Genomic DNA, 25,097 nt, shown 5'->3' with positions numbered 1-25,097 from the left:
TCTACTAAAGCCATTTTCTGTTTTCCCCCGGCTAATGCTTTTTTATAATTGACATTCATGTTTTTAAAGACAAGTTATTTCAGTAAGATTGAAGTTGCCTCAGCAAAAGTCCCATTTGGTTCTTGCCAGATTTAAACTGATATTCTCTTCTAATCAGAGCTGAATTATTAAGATCAGGAGCTTCGATATAGGAAAGACTAATTGCATGTCTAAAGGGACATTCTCTGCTCTCTCCTTGGCTCTCTTAATTGCCTCCTGAACTAGCCTGCTGGGTTCATAAGAGTTTTGCTTTTCTTCAGATCTATATTTATATGAGGGATTCGGACAAGGAGCCGGGAAGGGGTCTGGGAGTTGTAAATCCTGCTGATTCTCCCTTTTTATTAGCATCTAAACGTTCTATAGTTTTGGTCATTTCTTCTTCTTCCAGAATACTGGTAGAAGAATCTACTTTAAGGATTTTTGTAATTTAAGGGAACAGTCTGACGGTTGAAGACATATTTTTTAAATAAAATATTTAAATAGTTTAAATAGAAAATATTGTCATTGGAAAAGCCCTCCCTTCTCCCCATTCTTTTTCTTTGAAATATTCCCCTATCTATTTTCCTACCATATCCTATTTTTCCAAATCAATCATTCCCTCTTGAGGAAACCAAGGACAGCATATTTCTACAGACTCCAAAAATTCTTGTTAATTGTCCTGTGGTAATTACCCATTCTTTTAAACTATTTTTTAAAATACTTTCACATAATATTCTCTGCCTCTGCTACCTGATTAATTTTGCCCCATTCAGATTCAATATGTGCATTGTATTGATATCGGCTGGACAAGGATCAATCTTATAAATTTTATCTTATTATTATTATATATATTATATGATATCTGATATCTGAATATCTTGTTCCTCATGTCAGGCTGGTGATGATAAATTATTTCTTGTGATAAATTATTTTTGGTGATCAACTCTTCCTTACTTTATCTTGTTTCTTGTGTAAATTGTTCCTTCCTTACTTAATTATGAACTCCAAAAGGACACTCTCCTATCAGACATTCAAGTCCCATATTCAGGCGCCAGCTGTTGGAGTCCAGCTCCACTGAATACTGAGAGTGTGAAATGAATACCCCAGGCCAGGAGGAAGCTATGCTTTGCAATCTCCATTTGTTAATCTGAGTGCCAGCTTAATATACCTTTCAGGCTCGCCTTACAACATTAGCTAGCTTTATCATATCCCTCTAGGGGTCATGCACATTCTATACTTTGACATTTCAGTTTCCACCTTACCCATCAATACCAAGATACTTATCAAGACTGAACTATAAATAGCCTACTTATGATGCTCTTCAACATTAACAGAATTGTAAATAGTTGTGATGTATTATCAATACCAAGGTAATTGTCCAGACAGAGTAATAAATAGCAGAAATTATCCTACTAATGTATTTACCTCCAGTATGTCTTTAATTCATTGTTAAGGGGTAAATAGTATAGTTTGAAATGCTTCCTTCTATGGCCTGCCTTCTCCTAAATTTATCCTGAGTATGTCTTTCAAAGATTGAGGAGATGGTAAGCCAGAAAGGACATGAACTTACTGGCCCTCTATATCTGTTAGAGATGGTGAGTCACTGTGGGCATGGACCTGCTGTTCTTCTACATTTTACTTCTATTTATTATTGTTAACCTATTATGATTATTATTATTAACCTCTCTGAAAGTCCATTTTTATCATTTGCAAAGCTGGAATAGTAATACTTACAGTGAGATTTTAATACTCAAAATGTGTTCATACTAAAAAAAAAAAATACTTACAGTGAGAAAGTCATTGGGATGTAATAAAGAGCGAGGAAATAAGTATTTTGATTATGTGACTCATGAGGTCCTGGATCACTAGATGGGGTTGGCACACTAAGCCTCAAGTATTGATAAGATTGCTCCCTGAGGCAAGCAAGGAAGGGCTCAAATTTACAGTCCCACCCTCTGTGGAAGTCTTGGGTAACCCCACTTTACTGTATCTAATCGGAAATCCAAGTTATATCAAACTCCCTGAAGTTAAATTTCCCCTCTAAGTCTGTCTATACTCTTCCATCTTTGCTGAATCCCTTTTGGGTTATACTGTCAAGACGTTCTATCTCATGGTGTCTTTCTTCTCATCCCTTTCCCCATGTCTTATGATATCTTTCCTCTCACCCCCCACCATACCTCACAGGGTCTTTCACCTTCTTATAGTTAACTTTTTTAGGGTACTAAACTATTTTATGGATTTAGTGTGTCAGTCAACGGCATACTCCTACCTCACCGCATATTCCCTTTTTCCTGGTTGTTCCACTGGGGAACTCGTCCTAGCTGTAAGTTCTCTCAAATCTATTTCATATTTATCACTCCTGGTGTCTATTGTTTTGCTTCGTTTTGTACAGGGGTCCTCAAACTATGGCCCGCGGGCCAGATGCAGCAGCTGAGGATGTTTATCCCCCTCACCCAGGGCTATGAAGTTTCTTTATTTAAAGGCCCACAAAACAAAGTTTTTGTTTTTACTATAGTCTGGCCCTCCCACAGTGTGAGAGACAGTGAACTGGCCCCCTATTTGAAAAGTTTGAGGACCCCTAGTCTATAACTTCTCCTAAATAAATCTACCTTTTACTAAAGGGAATGGCCACTGTGAATTCTTTGTGTGACCAAACCCCAACATTTGGTGCCAATTGCTCTCCTTAAACTCATCACTACCATGGGCCAGGTGGTGTAATGTGATTCTGTTTTCATGGGTCAGTGTTCTGGGTCTCCTGGCTTTGGAATCTGTCTCAGGAAACCCCCACACCCAATCCCTGACTGCTCCTTAGCCAGATAGCTTCTGGCCTTAGGAAACTTGCAGGAATCAAACTCCTGAGAAAAGAGTGAATAAGACCACTCCAATTCATTGCCGACTAGAAATCCTGTCAGTAATAATCCAATCGACTGAGAACCATTCCTTCCTACTTTACGCCATAGAATTAGCAAAGCTATGGTAGAAGCTGGGTAAAATGACCCTCCTTGGTTCTGTTTCTTTACTGGATTCTCTTAGAATTCAGTCTGCTTAGTAATGGCATCACATTGCTCTTAATAAACTAGGAGATGGGTTCATCCCCCCACCCCCCTCCCGACCACAACACAGATGCTGTTCTAAGCACTTTACAATTATTATGTCATTTAATCCTCACAAATACCCTGGGAGGGAAATGTAGTTATTACCCTCTTTTTACAGATGAAACTGAGGGAAACAGAGGCCAAGTGACTCGGCAGTCTCACACAAGCAGGGTCTGAGGACATCTATGAAGTTATAGTACTTATCTCTCAGGGTTATTGTAAGGATCAAATGAGATAATAAAAGAGCTTAGCAAATATCTAGCATCTAATAGGTACCATGTAAATATTTGCTATCCTGCTATAATTATCCTTATAATCATTATTATGACAGATAAGTATTACTGTAGATAGGGCATCAGGTCTGGAGTCAGGAAGACATATCTTGAGATCAAATATGGCCCCAAACATTTACGAGACAAGTCACTTCATCCTATTTGCCTCAGTTTCCCAAGCTGTAAAATGAGCTAAAGAAAGAAATGGCATCTAGTATCTGTGTCAACAAGACCCCCCAAAGGAGGCATAAATTGTTGGATACAATTAAAAAGAACTAAACAACAAAAATCGTTATTTGTCCATTGCACCATCACTTTGTCTTTAAGGTCTGATTTTAGCATCAAGAAATCCCAGCTTCAAACCTTCCATGTACTAGTGACCATGGACACATTCACTCACTGATTTCTCAGTATCCTAGGCAACTCTGTAAAGAAAGAACAAGTCCAGGCCAAAAGAAATAAAAATCCCTAAAGTATTTACCTCCCAAGATTGTTTTGAGAGTCACAGAAACACGAATCAAGGGAGAAAATGTTTACCAATTGTTCACCATGTGTCAAGCAGTGGAAAAAACCAACATAAGAAGAATGAAAGAGAGTTTGTATCTTAATGGCAGTGGAAAGTGAGAGTATAAAGACAGGTATGTCAGCAGAGACATTAATCACATGCCTTAAGGACTGTGGATTTCAAACCCCATGTTTTTACAGATGGGAAAACTGAGAAGTTAAATGACATGCCCAGGATCTCACAGCTTGCTATCTGAGACAGGATTTGAAATGATATAATTTATGTAAAGAGCCATTAAAACTTTATAGCATATTTTTGTTCTTCATTCTGTTTTTTTTTATTAAAGTTTTTTTTATTTTCAAAACATATGCATGGGTAATTTTTCAACATTGACCATTGCAAAACCTTGTGTTTCAAATTTTCCCTCCTTCCTTCCACCCCCTCCCCTAGATGGCAAGTAATCCAATATATGTTAAACCTGTTAAAATATATGTTAAATCCAACATATGTATACATATTTATACAATTATCTTGCTGCACAAGAAAAAAACAGATCAAAAAAGGAAAAAAATGGGAACAAAAACAAAATGTAAGCGAACAACAAAAAGAGTGAAAATGTTATGTTGTGATCCCCACTCAGTTCCCACAGTCTTCTCTCTGGGTGTAAATGGCTCTTTATTCTCAAAGAGGACTATGACATCAGAGAGATGATGCTATGACATGCAAGTGAGTTGGATTGAGGTTAGGGAGGCTGTACAAGGTGCCTCACTTTCTTCTCCTAAGCCCTAGGGATCCAGTGGCCAATTAGAGAGGGCTGGAGATGGTCCTGGAATCACGGGCTTTGGTCTTTTTAAGTTTAAGGTTTCAGTTTGATGGAGGCTTCACCCAATCAGTGATTAAGGGTAGGTAAGAAATAAGGCAGAGAATGGCTTCTTTTTACTTATTAAAAAAAAAAATCCAATCCCAGAGGGGAAGACTTTTAAGGTGTCTGGCCAAAACAGAAACAATTGCTATCTACCCTCATTCTAGAGTCAATCCTCTGATTGATTGCCCAAACATACACACACACACACACACACACACACACACATACACACACAATGAAGGAAGGAAGGAAGGGAGAGAGGGAAGGATGAAGGAAGGAGGGAGGAAGGGAAGGAGGGAGTGAGGAAGGAAGGGGTTGGAAGAGAAAGATAAGGTGAAGAACTTACAGGAATGTGTGAATTCTTTTTCCATATTTTATTTTCATTATTTCTGTGTTTCCCCTATGACCTGTATAATATGTGCAGGCCCATATTTACTTCAGCCTTGGCTAGCTATAAACATATTTACTTAACCTGAGCTGATGACATTTATCAGTATTTGACATTCATCGATATTTAGTCTATTAATTTGACTACTATCTGCTTGATTATGTGCAGGTCCATATTTACTTGAGCCTTGGCCAGCTATATCTGAAGCCTGAAGGCCTGATTTTCTGTTTTCTAGAAATCTGGTGAAGGAAGGAAGGAAGAGTTAAATTGACCATTTGACTACTGAAGGTGGGAATGGAGACCCCAGACTAGTGTTGTGATATGTCTCAAAAGAATTTCCAGGCTTGAACCCTTCTCGTAGTAAAGGGACAAAGCTTTATTGCAATAGTAATGCCATTACCAAGCAGACTGAATTGTAAGGGAATTCAGCAGAGAAGCAGAAGCAAGGAGAGACATTTATCCAGCTCCTACCACAAATATGCTAATTTTGTGGCTCATAGATAGAAAGGAGTAGTCTCCAGAATTTGGTTCTTGCTGACAAGATTAGCAGTCAGCAATGTATTGGGGAATGATCTTGTTCACTACTGTCTCAGGAGTTTGATCTGTGGGAGTTTCCTGAGGCCAGAAGATATCTGGCTAAGGAGTGGTCAGAATCAGATCCATTGAGAGTGCTCAGTTTCCTGAGGCAGACTCCAAAGCTAGAAGATTTAGGACTGCTGACTTATTGTTAGAATAGAAGCTCCCCAAGGTCAGGGTGCCCCAAAACCACGGCTATATTTCCCTAGAAACTTTACCATATTATGACCAGTTCACTCGAGTCCCCAGTGGAGCAACTCCACTCATATGTTTCACATATTATCTTAACTGAGACAGATTATAGTGGAGGGGAATAGGCAGCTTCAGGAGGTCAGTCAATAAACAGTTATTAAGTACCCAATAGGCACTAGGCACTGATAAAGTAGAACTTGAGCTGGATCATGAAAGATAGTGTAGAATTTAGTATAAGCCCAAACCCATTTGATCATTGTTTGGGTCCTGATTGACTCAGATTGAATAAAAATAATGATCATTTCTGCTTTGGCCAGAAAGGTCTACCTCTTCCAGATTCATTCATTCATTTATTTTTTAGATTTTTTTTTGGACTAAGTGAAAGAGAAGGTTATTTGCTTCAATTGCTATGGAGTCTTAATCATTTGCATCAGTCAGACTGAGACCTGTTGAAGCTCCTAGCTTAAAAAGACCAAGGTCTTCCATCACATCCAGCATCATCTCCAGTCATCCTGATCTCTATTTGGCCATTGGACCAGGATGGTTCTGGAAGGGAAGGGGGGAGGGAGGTGACCTTGTACAGCCTTCCGTCACTTAAAATCTGTGGCGTTCTCTTCTTTTTTATAATATATGATGGTTCTCTGTGAGCAGGTTTCTTGGGGAGGTTTTCTGGAGGCAGCCTTAGTTTCGGTTCAATGTAATAATCATCCCAATACAGCCAGGAGTTAAAATCCAGTCCTTTATTGTGTCCTTCAAAGTCTTTAAGCTTTAGCCCCTAGCTCTCTCCGAATGTCTCCAGATAGCACAAAAGTGGAATATGGAATGACTCTGTCTCCGCCTCCGAGAGTGGGTTTTTGCCCCTGGCCCTGAGAGCTTCTTGCTTATATACTGTACACTGAGTACACATCAATCATTATATCACTGGGAAAGCATTATTTGTTGTAGGATTAAATCGATGCTAAACTAGATTTAACCATTGTCTCCTCAATTCCACTTAGTACCTTGTTTCAAGTTCTGGCCCATAACATCTCCTTGTAGGATCAGATCAATCCTACTGAACCAAGCTAAATTAGATAATTATTTGTCTCTATCAATTCTAATGATTGACACTTTGTAAGGATTCCAACATAAATCCAATTCACTTACATGGCTTCATCTCCTAGATGTGGAGAAAGAAGGGTCAACAACAACAATCATATTAAGCTTTGAGAGGTACAAAAAGAAAGAAAACATTCCCTGCCCTCAAGGAGCTCACAATCTGACATGAGAAGCAACAGATAAAAAAGGATCTAGCAGGTAAATCACTTTAACTTTAGAATACATTGAAGGGGCAGCTAGATGGCCCAGGAGTCAGGTGGACCTGAATTCAAATCCAGCCTCAGACAATTAACATTTAATAGTTGTGTCAGTCTGGGAAAATCAACCACAATTGCTTTGAAAACACAAAACAACAAAAATAAATGTAAATAAATAATCTCCTTTAAACCTTGTAATTCTCCTGCCAGGTAGGTGATTAATCTCCCCATTTTATAAATGAAGAAATTAAGATTAGAGAAGAAATAATATCTTATTATCCAGAGTCACACAGTTAGTGTCAGAGATGGGATTAGAACTCAAGTTATTCCTGATTCACTTCAAATAAATAGTAAACAAGTTTGTTGATTAAAGGAATGAACATAAAGCATTTATTAAGCACTTGCTCTGTGCCAGGTTCTGGGTACTCAAATGCAAAAGCAAAACAACCCCTGTTCTTGAAGTACTTACATTCAAGTAGAGGGAGGAAATGACAGTCAGGGAGGAATATTTGGCTTGGAGTCTGAGATAAATGGGGCCATTCTTTTTCTAGGAGCAATGGTAGTAGATTCCATCAGTAGAATCTATTTCTTTCTTAGGATTTTAAGAGATCTTGAAGGGGGTTGCTGCCTTTCTCTCCTGCCACTTGAGCCTCAATGCACTGTGTTCCCCTCCCTAAGGGACTAATAAACAAAACTCATTCAATGCTATTAGCTTTTACAAAGGGTAGCTGAGTGACACAGCAGAAGGAGCACTGAACTTGGAATCAGGAAGACTCCTTTTCTTTAGTTCAAATCTGACCTCAGACATTTCCCAGCTGTGCGACTTTGGGCCAAACACTTAACTCTGTTTACCTCAGTTTCCTCATCCATAAAATGAGTTGGAGAAGGAAACAGCAAACTATTCCAGTATCTTTTGAGGTCACAAAGTGTTACAAATTTACTTTGCGGATGTAACAACAAAAGTGCCAGATCTGCCAAAGCTGTAGCCTTCAGATGAATTTCTTTTACCCAGATAGCAAGAAATATGTTTTCCACAAGGTCTCAGCATATTAACCTCAGACAGGAAGAGCCAAGACCTCTTCTCTTGAAACATTGTCTTTCGTGAGACTCCAATAGCAAAGGAGGCAAAACAAGAGAAAAAAGAGCTAATGAAGAGCAATTCTTAGATTAGTCTCTAACCATGTGGTTAGCAGATCAGACTTATTCATTCATATATATGTGTGTGTATATGTGCATATGTACTTTCCATATAGGCTGGAGTCTCTTAAAATGTCTTGAAAGCAGTTTGCCCAGATTTCTCCCTATGGAAACATGTCAACAGAGACATGTGTAAGAACTTCATCTCTGTCTCTGTCTCTGTCTCTGTCTCTCTCTGTATCTCTGTCTCTCTGTCTCTTGTCTCTCTGTCTCTCTGTCTCTCTGTCTCTCTCTCTCTCTCTGTGTGTCTGTGTCTGTGTCTCTTTATCTCTGTCTCTGTCTCTCTGTCTGTCTCTCTCTCTCTCTTACACACACACACACACACACACACACACACACACACCTTGCAAGGAAAATACTGATCTGAAGTTTAAATATTTTGGGAATACTGAAGGAAAAAGGAAAAAGGGAAGGCAGAGGATGTGATGGATAGAGAATGTCATTGAAGCAATGAACATGAGCTTGGAACATGAGCATGACTTTGTAAGATAGGGGAGGATGGAAGGGTCTAATATGCTATAATCTATGGAGTCATAAAGAGTTGAACAGGATGGAATAACTAAACAATAACAAATCTAGGCAACATGTGATGAGGGCCTAAACCAAGCTAGAAGCTGTGAGAGAAGAGAAGGCTCAAATGTGAGAGATGTAAAAAGAGTAATGGCAAAAATTGGCAATAGAATGGATGTAGGGAGGGAGGCCTTGAGGAGTCACAGATAATGTTACACATTAGAAAGGTGGGAGACTGAAGAATGGTGGTGCCTTCGGCAAAAATAGAGAAGTTTGGAAGCGAAGGTTAAAGAAAGAGACTTGAGTTCAGTTTCAGACTTATTGAATTTAAGACCTCTCTAGGACATCCAGTTTGGAATATCCAGCAGGCAATCGGTGAAATGGGACTCAATTTCCCAGGAGAGATGGGAACTGGGTACATAGATGTCTTCTTCATAGAGATAATAGCTAAAGCCATGAGTTTATAACAAAGAAAGGAGAAAAAAGGAAAGGATAGGAGCAAAGAGGAGAAGAATGAAGAGAAGAGGAGCAAAGAGAAGAGAAGGGAAGAGTGAAAAGGGGAGGGAAAGTGAAGGGAGGGGAAAGGAAGGAAGGAATAGAGAAAGAAGAGGAGAGGAGAGGAGACTGAAATCAAAATCTTGTTCTGGAGTACCTGAGTCATCGGTGTATATGAGTTTGGATGAGGATCCTCAGAGTTTATAAAAACTACAAGCTCTACTTGCTATTCCATAATCATTCTAGTATATATTGTAGATGGATTTGTTGCCCAAATATTGTTTGATTTCCATGGCCTCTGAGATTCCTCCTTTTTTCTATGACCATGAGAGTGTTTCAAGCTGCAATTGAGAATAAAAGTTGACAATTTAGGTATGATCTACATTTAGGGAGAAGAATAAATAAATGGATAAGTAGATGGATGGATGTACGGATAAATGGATGAATGAGTAAATTTTTAAACATTATTAAATACTAATTGTATAACACTCTATATCAGGTACTATGCTAAGAGCTAGAGATTTTTTATTTTTAATTAATATTTTAACTAATTTAATTTAAAATTAATTTTTTGATATGTTCAATATTCATTTTCATAACATTTTGAGTTCCAATTTTTTTCTCCCTCCCTCCCCAAGACAGCAAGCAAGCTGTATAATCATTTAAACATATTTCCACTTTGGTCACATTGGGAAAGAAAAATCAAAACAAAAGGGAATAATCACAAGAAAGAAAAAACAAACCAAAAACAAGTGGAAAGAGTATACTTTAATCCACATTCAATCTCCACAGTTCTCTCTCTGGGTGAGGACGGCATTTTTCACTCTAAGTTTATTGGATTTGTCTTGGATCACTGTATTGCTGAGAAGAGTTAAGTCTATCATAGCTGATCATCACATAATCTTGCTGTTACTGTGTATGATACACATATTTTAAAAATAAGACAGTTCTTTTCCTCAAATATGTAATATGTTAATGGGGGAAGATGCCTCATATAGGAAAGTGGTGACCAGGGAGGGGCATTGTGTTCCCAAATGATAGACAGGGGAAGCAAGAGAAAGTAGAAAGAAGATAGGGGGATATTTGGGTAGATGGCCATATCCCTTGTGAAGCTAAAGCAGATTCTGACTCAAGATCCGGAACAGTCTATGTGAGCTAGTTTACAAATATCATTAAGCAATTATTATGTGCTAAGCACATTTTTGTATTTAAAAAAATCATCACCAATCAACTGGTTTAGGCCCTAGAGCTCCAAAGATGAATAGATTATTTTCTATAGGAATTAGGAACTTAAATTGTGGAAGATCTGGGTCTGGAAGTCTAGGTATCAGGTCAGGAATGGAGGGCTCTGGTTCAACTGGGTAGAAAGAATTTCCAACTCATCCATATCTACTGCTGCTGAGTTACCCTTGTCTGTCTCTTCTCATAAATTCATCCTAGAGTTTCCTCCCAACTGGGAGCCTTCCTCAATTCCTCTTGATATCAAAAAACTACCAATGAGTGTAGTTTATAGTTATCTCTCATTCTTACCAAGGGACCAGATTATCTTTGATCATACAATGCCTTTGATGACCTTCTTTTACATCAGATCACCTTCATAATTACCTGTTTGCCACAGCCTACTCACACCCATCATGAGCATCCTCATTGCCTTTTGGACAGTATATCTTTTCAATTCTTAGAAGACTAGCAGACAAGAAATCTTAACTAGTTCTTATACAAGGCTTTAAGGACTGCAAAGTACTCTATGCTTGATCCTCACATCAGCTCTTGGAGGTTAGTGCAATTATTATCCACATTTTGCAGATGAGCAAACTGATACAGACAGACATCAACTGGCTTGTCCAGCAAATAAATATCTGAGGCTGGATTGGAGCACTGGATCCTGGGGTCCAGCACTCTATCCGCTGGGCTACCTAGCTGTTGAAACAGCTAAAAAACCAAAATAAAAATAACAAATAAATAAAACAATAAAACTAAATAAATAAAAAAACAAAACAGTCTCTGCCCTTATGTTCAACTGGGGATGAAAATAGGAGTGTGATTTACAACATATATTCAAGTAAATATGACACAGGATAACTCTGGCAGCAAGAATGCCCATTGTCATAGTTACTTCATTGAGAAAGGATTCGATTCGCTTTGCAGTGTTGAGTGTGCAGACTAATCCTATCATTTGAGGATTATTCCACCTCTTCATTAAAATGTCTACCAATTGGGATTGTTGTGATGTAATGGCAGGCCAATCAGAAGAAGGCACACTTAATAGAGCTCAAGGTTTTGCTCTTGCTGATTGCTACAAAAGACCCTGTCAGTCCTCACTCAGGGCTTTTGATCATGGAGAGAATCCATTGATTAAATTTATTGATTACGGATTTGTTGTTTCATTATCTCCAATTTTTCTTGACACCATTTGGGGTTTTTTGGGCAGAGATGCTGGAGTGGTTGGCCATTTCCTTCTCCAACTCACTTTACAGGTGAGGAAACTGAGACAAACAGGATAAGTACTGGTGTGAAGGAAGCACCCTCCTGATGCCTTAATGAGAACTTGACAAAAATAAAATGGCACCAGACAGGCCCGGCTCCCACTCTCCCAAAAGTCTCATTACAACTTTTCTTTGTCTCTTGGAGATTTTTATTTCATCCAGTGGCAGGATGTGGTGAGGCTCCTGTATTCACAGGAATAGGAGCCAACTGCATCAGGAATTCAACTCAATTCAATTAAAAAAGGAACCTTTTAAGCACCTAAACTCCTACTGTTAGACCCTGGATACACATGTCATAACAAAATCAAAACAGATCATATTCTTCTAGTTGGGGATATACTGGAGTCAGCTCTGAAGCAAGTATTAACATTTTTTAATGTGGGCATTTATGATGTCATTTACTCTCTTTCTCTGTCAGGAAATTTTTTTTTTTAATCATTACCAATCAACTGGTTTAGGCCCTAGAATTCATATAGAATAATGTGGAGTCAATTGTTAATTATTAATTCATCCATCCAGTCTCCTATTGAGTTAGTACTCTTAAAGACATTCCCAACAACCTCTGAGACAACCTTAATGGGAACTTATTACCATAAGTTAAGACAGTCATACTGTAAACTGTATCAACCATAATTTTACACAAAAAAGGTGCTTAGCTTTCCCAAACTATCCTCTTAGTCTGGGTCTGGGACCTGGTTTGCTGGATGTATTCCATCTAGCTCTCCAACCCTTCCTCTTGAGTTTATGCTGTTGTAAGAAACCCCAAGACTATGTTTCCCCTATAAAGAATCTGGTTATGATCAAGTCTATGCTTAGTCTATGAGTTAACTCTCTCTCCTCCCTTATAATGCCTTCCTTTTAATGGATCTATCTCCTTTCTATAGCTAACTCTGGTTAGTCTAATATGCTTTCATGACATAGTCTTTTAGTGGATTCTTCCAAATTTCTTTCCTTTGTAACGCTGTTGCTCTCCCAACTCTATTTCTCATCCAGCACTTCTGGTGCTTATTTTATCTCCTTTCTTTGTTTATAATCTCTTCCTCTAGATAAACCTACTTTTTGTCAAAGAGAATGGCCATTGTGAATTCGTCACACGTTTGTTTTGAACTAGGTATTGCTACCCTGACCACATCATTTATACCTCAAAAATAGGCCAAAGCTATAAATCAGGGATTGATTTATGGTTTTTTCTATTGCCTCTAGACTTAGAAAGTGATGCAGAAAATGTTAATGATATGGATTAAATGTAAAAGTCTGTGCCAGTCAGTACTTTGGTTTTTTTCCAGACAGAATCCATTGTTAAACATTTATTGGCACTTCAATATGTAAACAGAGAAGTAAATAAAAGAAAATTTGAGAGATTTAAAAGGGTAAGCAATTAGAGAAGGAGGAAAGCAGGAAAGATTTCCTGAAGAAGTGACAATTTAGTCAAGTCCTGAGTGAAGATTAAGATTCTAAGAGGCCTGAGTTTACAACTAAGAGACTTGGCTTGTATCTCAGCTCTAATGCAGACTAGCAGAGAACTTTGCTTCTTATTTTACTTTAAAAGTTGATGTCTGGGGCAGCTAGATAGTGCAATGGATAGAGCACAGGTCCTGGAATCAGAAGAACCTGAGTTCAAATACAAACTCATATATTTAACATGTACTAGTTGTGTGATCCTTGACAAATCTGGCCAAAAAAAGGGCAAAACAAAAGAAAATAAGAGTGATGAGACCAGTAGCTTGATCGTTCTTCTCTCTCCAGAAAGAGATGGGGTACTGGGCTAGAGTTATAGCTTTCTGCTCCCCTAAATATTGTTAGTCTGGAGAATATTTTCAGCTTCAAGCTAGAGCTCTGATCCCTGTCCATTAAACCCACAGAGCTCCTGTAGAAAATTCCCCCTACCAATGCAGAACTGCCGCTCCTAGTTTCAGAGAAATGCCTCCATCACTGAGAATTTTAGTACATTAGACCAGGTCACACAGTTCATATGTGGCAAGGACAAGTCTTGAAGTCAGGTCTTCCTGTCTCTGAGGCCATCACAGAACCCACGATGGCCTGGTCACTTCTTTTTTTTGCTTTGGGAGGCAATTGGGGTTAAGTGACTTATTAGGAACTGTTATGGGATTTTTTGGTAAGTTTATTTTTAATACACATTATTTTACGAATCATGTTGGGAGAGAAAAATCAGAACAGAAAAGGGAAAGATTGTGGGAGAGATTTTAAAAAAAGAAGTAAACATAGCATGTGTTGATTGACATTTAATTTTCTTAGATCCAACACAGCTAAGAAGTGTTAAGTATCTGAGGCCAGATGGTCCTCCTGACTCCAGGGCCATCACAGGCTCTATCCACTGTTTTCCCCTGTCACTTTCTTCTGAAGTTTGTTGTTTTCACTTAAAAGCATGGTCTTCTGGTAGAGTTTTCAACTTGCCCCTGCTGAACCCCATGGAGAGCTAGATCCAATGCATGAAGGTTACAGCAAGGCAGGTTTGGGCTCAACTTAGGGAAAAACAATACCTGGCTGAAATGATACCTGGCTGCCTCTCGGCTATTCTGGTGAAAGCTCACATGGCCAACACCTCTACCAGCTAGAATTAGGTTAAGGAACTTGTCAAAGTGGAGAGACCTCTGGATCTGGAATTAGGAAAAGCTTGGATGCAAAACCTGCCTCCGAATCCCTCTTAGCATCATGACCTTGGGTAAAACCATTTAACCATAGCCAGTTTCCCCATCCATAAAAGAAGGAGAGTAATACCTTTATCACTTACATCGATTTAGAAGTGGGAAAGATTTTGGAAGTCTTCAAGTCTAACACTCTCATTTCACAGATGAGAAAATTAACGCCCAGATAGATGTTAAGTGTTTGGCCAATAGTCATCCGGCTAGTTAATGCCCGAGCTAGGATCAGAATTCTTTCCTGACTGAACTGCCTTTTCCTAAATCACCATATCAAGCACTGTGAAAATCAAATGAGATCTTGGAGTCATGCACTTTTCAGATTTCAGAGGGCAATGTCCAGTAAATACTAGTTATTATTGGGTTAGACCCGAGGGAGAAATTCCTGGCCAAGGATTCTTACAATCCATGTTTGTATAACAGGCTTGAGTGGGAACAGGGCCCAGATGCATCTTTGTGGGAAAAGGGGATGTGTGGCTCAGCCAGAAACATGGATCTCCTTTGTTTTATGGAACAGTATAAAGACAAGTTAAAGGAGAAATATTCTCATTTGCATCATTTTTTCTTTTGAAACATTTTCTCTTATTATTCTTTTGAACTTTGAAAACAGATTGCCTTTTGCCTCTTTTTGTGTCCCCAAAACTTAGCACAGTACCTGGCACATAGTACGTGCTTAATAAATGATTATTGACTGACTATATGGAAACATTTCCATTTACAAAGAAGGCCAGAGAGGATTGGGTATGAAAACACGAACCTCCATCACTTACTAAGAGAGAGAGGACTATGGGAAATGAGGGTGGATCACAACAGCATTTTCCCTTCTTTTGTTATGGTTTGCTTGAATTTAATTTTCTTTCTCATTTTTTCTCCTTTTTAATCTGATCCTTCTTGTGCAGCAAGATAATTGTATAAATACATGTCTATATTGGATTTACATTTAAAAAAAAAAGAAATGATGAAGGGGACTTGATTGAATTCATGCAAAGTGAAATAAGCAAAATGAGAACACACTTAATCCAGTAACAGCATCATTGTAAAGATAATCAATTTTGCAATACTTAGGAGCTCCAATCAACCTGCTCTCCAACTTCTAATATAGATCTGATACTCCTAGAATGCAAACTAAAGCATATTTTCTTCTCTTTTGCTCTCTTTCTTTCTGGAGTGTGTGTGTGATGGGACAGGGGAGCAGAAGAAGGCAAGGCTAATGCAGGAATATGTTTTGTATGACTATAGATATTTGTAGTGGATTTTGTTTTTCTTGCCTTCTCAGTGGTTGAGAGGAGGAGGAGATGTGAAGGAGAGAATTCAGAAAGGAAAATAAAATTTAATTGAAAAGAAATTTAAAAAAACTAATATCTGAGTGTATATACATCTACATACATTTTCATACACACATACATATATGGCAACCAGATGGGTCAACTAGGGCCTTGTGTCAGGAAAATTTGAGTTTAAATATAGTCTCAGACACTAGTTCTGTGACTCTGGGCCACTTTTTTTGCTTTAATCCAAACTGGAGGAAAAAAAAATTGGCCAAAGAAAAACCTTTGCCAAAGAAAACCTTATGGACTGTGTTGATTCCCTAAATAGTAAATTGAAGTTCTAAGATGACTAAGATCATTTCCTTCCCTCCCTGTACTTCTTTGTTTCTTGAGATACTTGAATGCTGATTCCTCTAGACGAGGCGTTCTTAAAACCTGTACTGTGTAATAGATGCCATTGGCAGTCTAATGAAATCTGTGGACCCTTTCTCAGAAGCATGCAAAAGGAAACCAATTATGTTAAAATAAAATCATCAAAAATTTAAAAAGAACAAGACACCCTATCCCATCCCTACCCACCCTGGTTAAGAATCCTGATGAATTTTCTTATTATTTTTTTCTAGTTCTATAAAGTAATTTCTTGGTAATTTGATTGGTTTTGTGTTATAAATGTAGATGAAGTAGTAGTAGTGTCATTTTTATTCTATTGTATAATCCAATTATCAACAATGAATGTTGTGGTTGTAATTATATGACACAACCTGGATATGTCTTAGTTGGTGAACTCAGAGATTTTAAACTTTTGGTAGTTATTTTGTGTTCATTTGTTTTAATAGCTTTTTATTTATCCAAATACATGCAAAAGATAGTTTTCAACATTCACCTTTGCAAAACCTTATGTTCCAAATTTTTCTCCCTCCCTCCTCCCACCCCAGATAGCAAACAATCCAATAAAGATTAGATTGCAAAATAAACATGTGCAATTCTTCTAAACATATTTCCATATTCGCCATGCTGTACAAGAAAAATCAGATCAAAAGAGAAAGAGAAAGAAAAAAATCAAGGAAACAATAACAACAACATAAAGGTAAAAAATACTATGCTTTGATCCACATTAATTCTCCATAGTTCTCTCCCTGTATGTAAATGGCTCTTTTCATCAAAGTCTATTGGAATTGACTTGAATCTTGGTAGTTAATTATATATTTTACATTTATCATGCTGCACAAGAAGAAAAAAATGAGAAAGCAAAAAACAAGCAAGTAACAACAAAAAAAAAAGGTGGAAAATTATGTTGTGATCCACATTTAGTCTCTTTCTGGATGCAGATGGCTTGCTCTATCACAAATCTATTGGAATTGGCCTGAATCACCTCATTATTGAAAACTGCCAAATCCATCATATAATCCTCTTGTTGCTGTGTACAATTTCCTCTTGGTTCTACTCACTTCACTTAACATCAGTTCATGTAAGTCTCTCCAGGTCTTTCTGAAATCATCCTGCTGATCATTTCTTAGAACACAATAATATTCCATAACATTCATATACCATAACTTATTTAACCATTCTCCAACTGATGGGCATCCACACAGTTTCTAGTTCCTTGCCACTACAAAAAGAGCTGCTGTAAACATTTTTGCACATGTGGGTCCTTTTCCCTTTTTTATGATCTCTTTGGAATACAGACCCAGTAGAGACACTGCTGGATAAAAGTTTGATAGTCTTTTAGGCTATCAAATTGGTCTTCAGGATGGTGGGAATAGTTCCACCATTCCACCAATTCCACCAACAATGTGTCAGTGTCCCAGCTTTCCCACATCCCCTCCAACATTTATCATTATCTTTTTCTGTGATCTTAGCCAATCTGAGAGGTATGTAGTGGTTTGGCAGTTATTTTGAAAGAAAGGTATTTTTTCCTATACTTCCTGCTGGATTTTGTTATCAATATATAGACAGGTTGATTGCTTTTTTGGGTTACTTTATCTTGCTAATTAACTGCCTACTATTTCAACTATTTTTTATTCGACTTAAATCTTTAGGATTTTCTAAATAAAGTACTTGATCATCTACAAAAAAGAAGAATTTTGTTTCCTCTTTGCCTATGCTAATTCCCTCAATTTCTTCCTTTTATCTTCTTGCTAAAACAAGAATTTCTAAAACCATATTAAATAATGGTAGTGAATCTTTGAAAGTATTTGGAAAAATAAAATATTATTTTAAAAAATAATAATGATTCCTTATCTCTAATCTTTGTGGAAAGACTGTAGTGGAAAGACCTTCTCCACTATGGATAATACTTGCTCTTAGTTTTTAGATATATTTTTAACCATATTAAGAAACAGTTCATTTAGAAATAAGTACTTTGAATGTTTTTTAACATAAAGTGTTGTGTTTTATCAAAAGTTTTTTTCTATTGGAAAAGAAGTGGATGCTCATCAATTGGGAATGATTGAACAAGCTATGGTACATAAAGATAATGGAATATTATTGTTCTATAAAAAATGATGAACAAGTGATTATAGAAAGGCCTGGAAAGATTTACATGAACTGATGGATGCTGAGTGAAACGAGCAAAAACAGGAATACATTGTACACAACAGCAAGATTGTGCAATGATCAACTATGAAAGGTTTGGTTCTTCTCAGTGATTCAGTGATCCAATGCAATCTCAACTTTGGACAGAAAATGCCATTTGCATCCAGAAAAAGATCTCAGGAGACCGAATGTAAATCAACATATGCTATGTTCACTTCTTTTTTCTGTTTTTTTCTGCTTTTCTTTTTTTGTTTTTTGTTTCTGTTTTTTCATGGTTTTCCTTTTTGCTTTGATTTTTCTTTCACAGCATGATTCATAAAGCAATGTCGATCAAAAATAAATAAACTTACAAAAAAGTTTTTTCTACATCTATTATTAGGATCATTATTTCTTTTTATGTTAACAAGGCCTATTATGAGTAAAATTTTCCTAATATTGAACTGTATTCCAAGTATAAATCCAGCCTGGTCACAATGAACATAATCTTTTAATATGTATATGTGTATATTCACATAAACTTATTCTTTTTTCAAAAGTTAAATCCTACTTTTATTTATCAATTTTTTTGTTTATCTTTGGTTTTTAAAATTTCTATATTTGTATTTAGTAGTGGTTTTTTGATTTGTTACTCTTCTGTTTTTTAAAGCTGTGCATCCAAATCACTCTCTTTTGTTGATAATTGTGTTTAATGATATAAATTTTCCCTTAAGGTTTATTTTGGCTATGTTCCAAGTGTTTTGGGATATAGCCAAAGATGGACATAGTCAATGTCATCATTTTTGCCTATTTCTGTGATAAAATTATCTATTATAGTTTTGCTATCTATTTCTCCCTATAATTCAATTAACTGTTCCTTAAAGTATTTCGATGATATAATGGTGTATGTGATGCTGTGATTTAGATGCTATGTATGTGGTACATATATATCAAGTATTTCTATGATTTGATTATTTATGGTACCATCCAGCATAATGCAATTTCCTGCTTATATATTTTTTTAAAAAATAAAATAAAAACTTTTTAGTTCTCAAAATACATACAAAGATACTTTTCAACATTCACCCTTGTTTATCTTTTTTAACAAGTCTATTTTTACTGTTGCCTTATCAGGGATCATGATTTCTACTAATGGTTTTTAAATAAAACTTACTTGAAGTATATTAAGTTTTGCTTCAGCTTCTGATTTCAATTATGTGAATCTTTGTTTCAAGTATGTTTTTTGTAATCAAGTAGATTTTGTTGTTCAGTCATGTTTTACTCTTGGTGATCCCATTTGGGTCTTGACAGAGATACTGGAACGATTTGCCATTTCTTTCTCCAACTTATTTTACAGATGAGAAAACTGAGGCAAACAGCAGTAAGTGGCTTACCCAGGCTCATGCAACTAGTAAGTGAGGCCAGATTTGAATTCAGGAAATCTTGATGGCTGTTGCTCAGGTTGTCATCACCTAGCTACCTAGAAAATAAGTATTTAAGAGTTCGTAAAATGCTGGAAATAGAAATAAAAGCAAAAATAAGGTCCCAGTCTTCAAAAAGCTTACATTCTGATAAAGAAACACTTAAAAGGGAGCTGAAAAGGAGGTAGAATGACAGTAGAGGATCTTCCCTTCATCCACTCTACCTCCCACCCTCCAGGGCTGGTGAAATGAGTCTACAGAAAAGGAATGAAAGGATAATTAGTCAGGCAGTCCTCCTTAAAATGAGAATCTGGGAGGAACCAACCAATCAGAAGGGCTTAATAAGAGAAGTTGCCAAGAATGAACTTCCCAAGTGGAGAGCTTTTTATAGCATGGCAGAGAAAGCCCAGTATAGATGAGTCATCAGTGCAACCTGTAGAGTCTGTTCTTAAAAACAAAACCTTTGGTCAATTCAATTTTCTATTCCATTCATCTACCTTCCTCCATTTTATGAGTCAGTTCTTCCCCTCTAGTTTCATGGTTATCCTTGCTAATTACATATTTCCCTTTATCATATCCTTTCATTGTTTTTCTCCACGTTTTGCAAAGAAGGAGGTGAAAAAAGACAAGGAATATGATTCACACTTGTAATCTATAATAGAAGTTTCTTCTTCTACTCCTCTTCACCAAGGCCAGATTCCAACCTCTTGTTCTTGTATTTTCTGTCTCTTTTTAATTCTCCATGTATGACTAATCTGAGGTTGCATTGTTTGTAACTATTCTTTTCCCAACTCCTCTCTCCCTTTCTCCTTGTTTTTTCATTGAGCCTAGTGTATTTTTATACCAAACTGTGTATGTCTATTTTCAAACCTTGTTTGATTCAAATGAGTGATTTCCACTTCTACTCCTTCCTGCATTTTTGTATGTTATTTTCTTTCACCCTACTTATGTGAAATAGTAATTTTTTTGTCCTTATTCCTCATCTTTTTTCTAGTATAATAATAAAATAACAACTAATAATAACTTACAAGGTTTATGAAGCACTTTATAAATATTATCACAACAACTTTGGGAGGTAGGTACTATTATTCCCATTTTTTCCCCTCTGTTCATATCTTCTCTTGCTTTTCCTGAGCTTTTCCAGGTCCATTTTTCTGAGGCTGAGGTTGAGTTTTGCTCTCCCATCTGGGAGATGGCCATCTGGACATTTTTCTTTGCTGTTCTGTATTGGATAGAATAATTAGTTCTGGGTGGTTGTTTTGGGGAGGGAGGGAGTGTTCTTTTTTATTTCATCTGGAATCCTCTTCAGTTTTTTTCTCCATTGCTGTGGGAGAGCTGTCTTTATGCAGTGAGTGGACTTGGATTTTATTGTTCAGTCTCCACGCCCAGTGGAGTGTTTTGGGGCAAAGGAGAAGGATGATGGGTCTTGATCATAGGACTATTCTTCTGGTATGACTAGGGATAGGACAGATGATATAAAAGAAAGGGAAATTTAGGAGAACTGAGAATTGGCAAGAATTGAGGAGGGCAAGAGGTAATAGTCCTTCTGAATTTGAGAGGACTATGGAACATTCAGTTAGGAATTTCCAATAGGCAGTTGGTAATATGGGACCATATTTAGGAAAGAGTAGACTGGATAGGATATGTGATTCTGAGTGTCATCAGAATAAAGTTAATGAGATTACCAAGGGAGGGTGGGAAGAGCGAGAGAGAAGAGAAGAGAAATCAGAATGGAGTCCTGGGGATACAATTACCTATAGTGAGTAGAACATGGGTGATGATCCATCAAAGGAAACTGAGATGGAGCAGCCAATAAATAGGAGGAAATCCAGAAAGGAGGGATATTGCAAAAATCTAGAGAGGTGACATTACGAGGAAAAGAGCTTAGCTAAGGATGTTGAATGCTCTGACTTAACATATATAATGATTATCATATTTCTTGCCTTCTCGATGGATAAGAGAGAGGTTTAGGGAGAGTGAGAATTTTAAACTGAAAATAAAAATAACAAATGAAATTATTTTTTAAAGGAGTACTTAATGTCATAGAAAAGTTAGGAAGATGAAAACTACAAGAAGACCTTTGGATTTGACAGTTTAAAAAAATCACTGGTAACCCTGGAGATAGCGATTTGAACTGATGATAATAGCAGTTACAAAGCACTTTACAAATGTTGGGGCAGTTGGTGGCACAGTGAATAGAGTGTCAAGTCTGGAATCAGGAATACTCAAGTTAAAATCCGGCCTCACTTACTAATCTTGTGATCCTGAGCAATTCACTTAATTCTGTTTGCTTTAGTTTCCCCATTTGTAAAATAATCTGGAGAAAATGGCAAACCATTCTAGTATCTCTGACAAGAAAACCAAAAAAAGAGTCACAAAGATTCAGACACAATTGAAATAATTAAAGAACTACAAATTATAAATGTTGTCTTACCCTGGGTGGGTAAAAATAAAAAAATAAAAATAAAAACTGGGAATAATTTTATTTTTATTTTTTTATTTTTACCCTCAGTAGTAGTGAGGTTTTCTTGGCAGAGATACTGGAGTAGTTTGCTATTTCCTTCTCCAGTTCATTTTATAGATGAGGAAACTGAGGCAAATAGAGATAAGTGACTTGTCCAGGATCACTCAGCTAGCGTTTAGGGTTGGATTTGAAGTCAGGTCCTCCTGGCGTTAAGTTGGATCTACTGCATCATCTAGCTGCTCCTAGAAAAACATCTAACAGACATGATTGCTGAGATACTCTCAGTAACAAAATTGTGAGAAAAAAAAAACAGGATTTGTAACAAAATACTGTTGAAGAATCCATTTTTAAAAAAGGGAAAAGAATAAAATCCATAAATTGTAACATATCAAATCTTTGATATTCCTGACAAATTCCAGGAAGAGACAGTGAAAAGGAAAGTGCCCTCTGCATCCAGAGAGAAATTGAATGGGGATCAAACCATAAAGTATTTTTGTCTTTTTTGTTGTTTGCTTTTTTTTTTCTTTCTCATGTTTTGTTTTGTGTTTTAACTTTTGATCTGATTATTCCTTGCGTAGCATGATAAATATGGGAATGTGTTTAGAAGAATTGAACAAGTTTAACCTATATTGGATGATTTGCTGTCTTGGGGAAAGAGGAGAGAAAGAGAGGGGGAGAAAAATTTGGAACACAAGGTTTTGCAGAGATGAATATTGAAAACTATCTTTGCATGTATTTGGAAAAATAAAATACTATTTTTTTTAAGAAGAATGAAAAACTAGAAAGGGAAGCAGCACTTACTAAGATTCAGCAAGACTGGTTGTATCAAGAACAGATGGTTTTTGCCTAACCTTACTTCCTTATTTTTTTTAACAGGACTGCTAAACTAGTAGATGAGGGGGATGCTGTGGACATTATTTTCTTGCATTTTGGCAAAGCTTCTGATTGAGCATCTTGTACTATTTTTGTAGAGAAGATAGAGAGATGTGGAATAGAAGATAAAACAACAGTCAAATGGGGTCAGAATTGGGTTATTTTTGTTGTTTAGTCATTTTTTCAGTCATGTCCAACTCTTCCTGACCTCACTGAGGTTTTTTTTTGGCAGAGATACTAGAGTGGCTTACCATTTCTTCATCTCATTTTACAGATAAGGAAACTGAAATAACACAGAGTTAAGTGACTTGTCCAGAATCACACAGCTAGTCCATGTTTGAAGCTGACTTTTAATTTAGATCTTTTTGATTCCAGACCCATCACTCTTTTTTTTTTTTCTTAATAACTTTTTATTTACAAGTTATATGCATGGGTAATTTTTCAGCATTGACAATTGCCAAACCTTTTTTTCCAACTTTTCCCCTCCTTCCCCCCCCCCACTCCCTCCCCCAGATGGCAGGTAGACCAATACATGTTAAATATGTTAAAGTATAAATTAAATACAATATAAGTATACATGACCAAACCATTATTTTGCTGTACTAAAAGAAACGGACTCTGAAATAGTGTACAATTAGCCCGTGAAGGAAATCAAAAATGCAGGTGGACAAAAATAGAGGGATTGGGAATTCTATGTAATGGTTCTTAGTCATCTCCCAGAGTTCTTTTGCTGGCTGTAGCTGGCTCAGTTCATTACTGCTCCATTGGAACTGATTTGGATCCTCTCATTGCTGAAGATGGCCAGGTCCATCAGAATTGATCCTCATATAGTATTGTTGTTGAAGTATATAATGATCTCCTGGTCCTGCTCATTTCATTCAGCATCAGTTCATGTAAGTCTCTCCAGGCCTTTCTGAAATCCACCTGCTATATACCATAACTTGTTGAGCCATTCTCCAATTAATGGGCATCTACTCAGTTTCCAGTTTCTGGCCACTACAAAGAGGGCTGCCACAAACATTCTTACACATACAGGTCCCTTTCCCTTCTTTAAGATCTCTTTGGGATACAAACCCAGTAGTAACACTGCTGGATCAAAGGGTATGCACAGTTTGATAACTTTTTGAGCATAGTTCCCAATTGTTCTCCAGAATGACTGGATCTATTCACAATTCCACCCACAGTGTATCAGTGTCCCAGTTTTCCCACATCCCTTCCAACATTCCGCATTATCTTTCCCTGTCATTCTAGCCAATCTGACAGGTGTAGTAGTGATATCTCAAAGTTGTCTTAATTTGCATTTCTCTGATTAATAATGACTTGGAGCATCTCTTCACATGGCTAGAAATAGTTTCAATTTCTTCGTCTGAGAATTGTCTGTTCATATCCTATGACCATTTATCAGTTGGAGAATGCAGACCCCTCACTCTTATCTATTGTACCACCTAACTGAGCTAGGGTTATGCTTTAAACATAATTGTGAATGGTTTAGTGTCAAGGTAGTAGATCTCTGGTAGAGGGCTCCAGGGATTCATACTTGATTTTGTGCTGGATAACTTTTTTATTGATGACCTGGATAAAGGTGTAGATGATATGTTCATCAACTCTACAGATGACCAAAGCCTGGGAGAATCAGCTAATATAATGAATGATAATCAGGATCTGAAAAGAATTTATAAATTAGATTAGAATAAGGATAAATCAAAACAGATGAAATTCAATAGAGGTAAATGGAAAATCATATACTTGAATTTAAAAAAAAACCCTGAACTTTATAAATTTACTGAATCAAAATAGATGAAATTTTATAGGAGTAAAGATAAAATCATATATTTAACATTTTAAAAATAAAATTCAAAAATTCAGCTGAATCAAAACAGAGGACATTCAATAGGAAAATATAAAATCATATGTTTAAAAATTTTTAAATCAACTTCAAAAATTCAGCTGAATCAAAGTAGATGAAATTCAATAGGAATATGGTAGGTATATAAGGTAATGGAATA

The sequence above is a fragment of the Sarcophilus harrisii genome, chromosome 1 (assembly GCF_902635505.1).
Source record: "Sarcophilus harrisii chromosome 1, mSarHar1.11, whole genome shotgun sequence".
NCBI lineage: Eukaryota > Metazoa > Chordata > Mammalia > Dasyuromorphia > Dasyuridae > Sarcophilus > Sarcophilus harrisii.
This window is presented reverse-complemented; position numbering follows the sequence as displayed.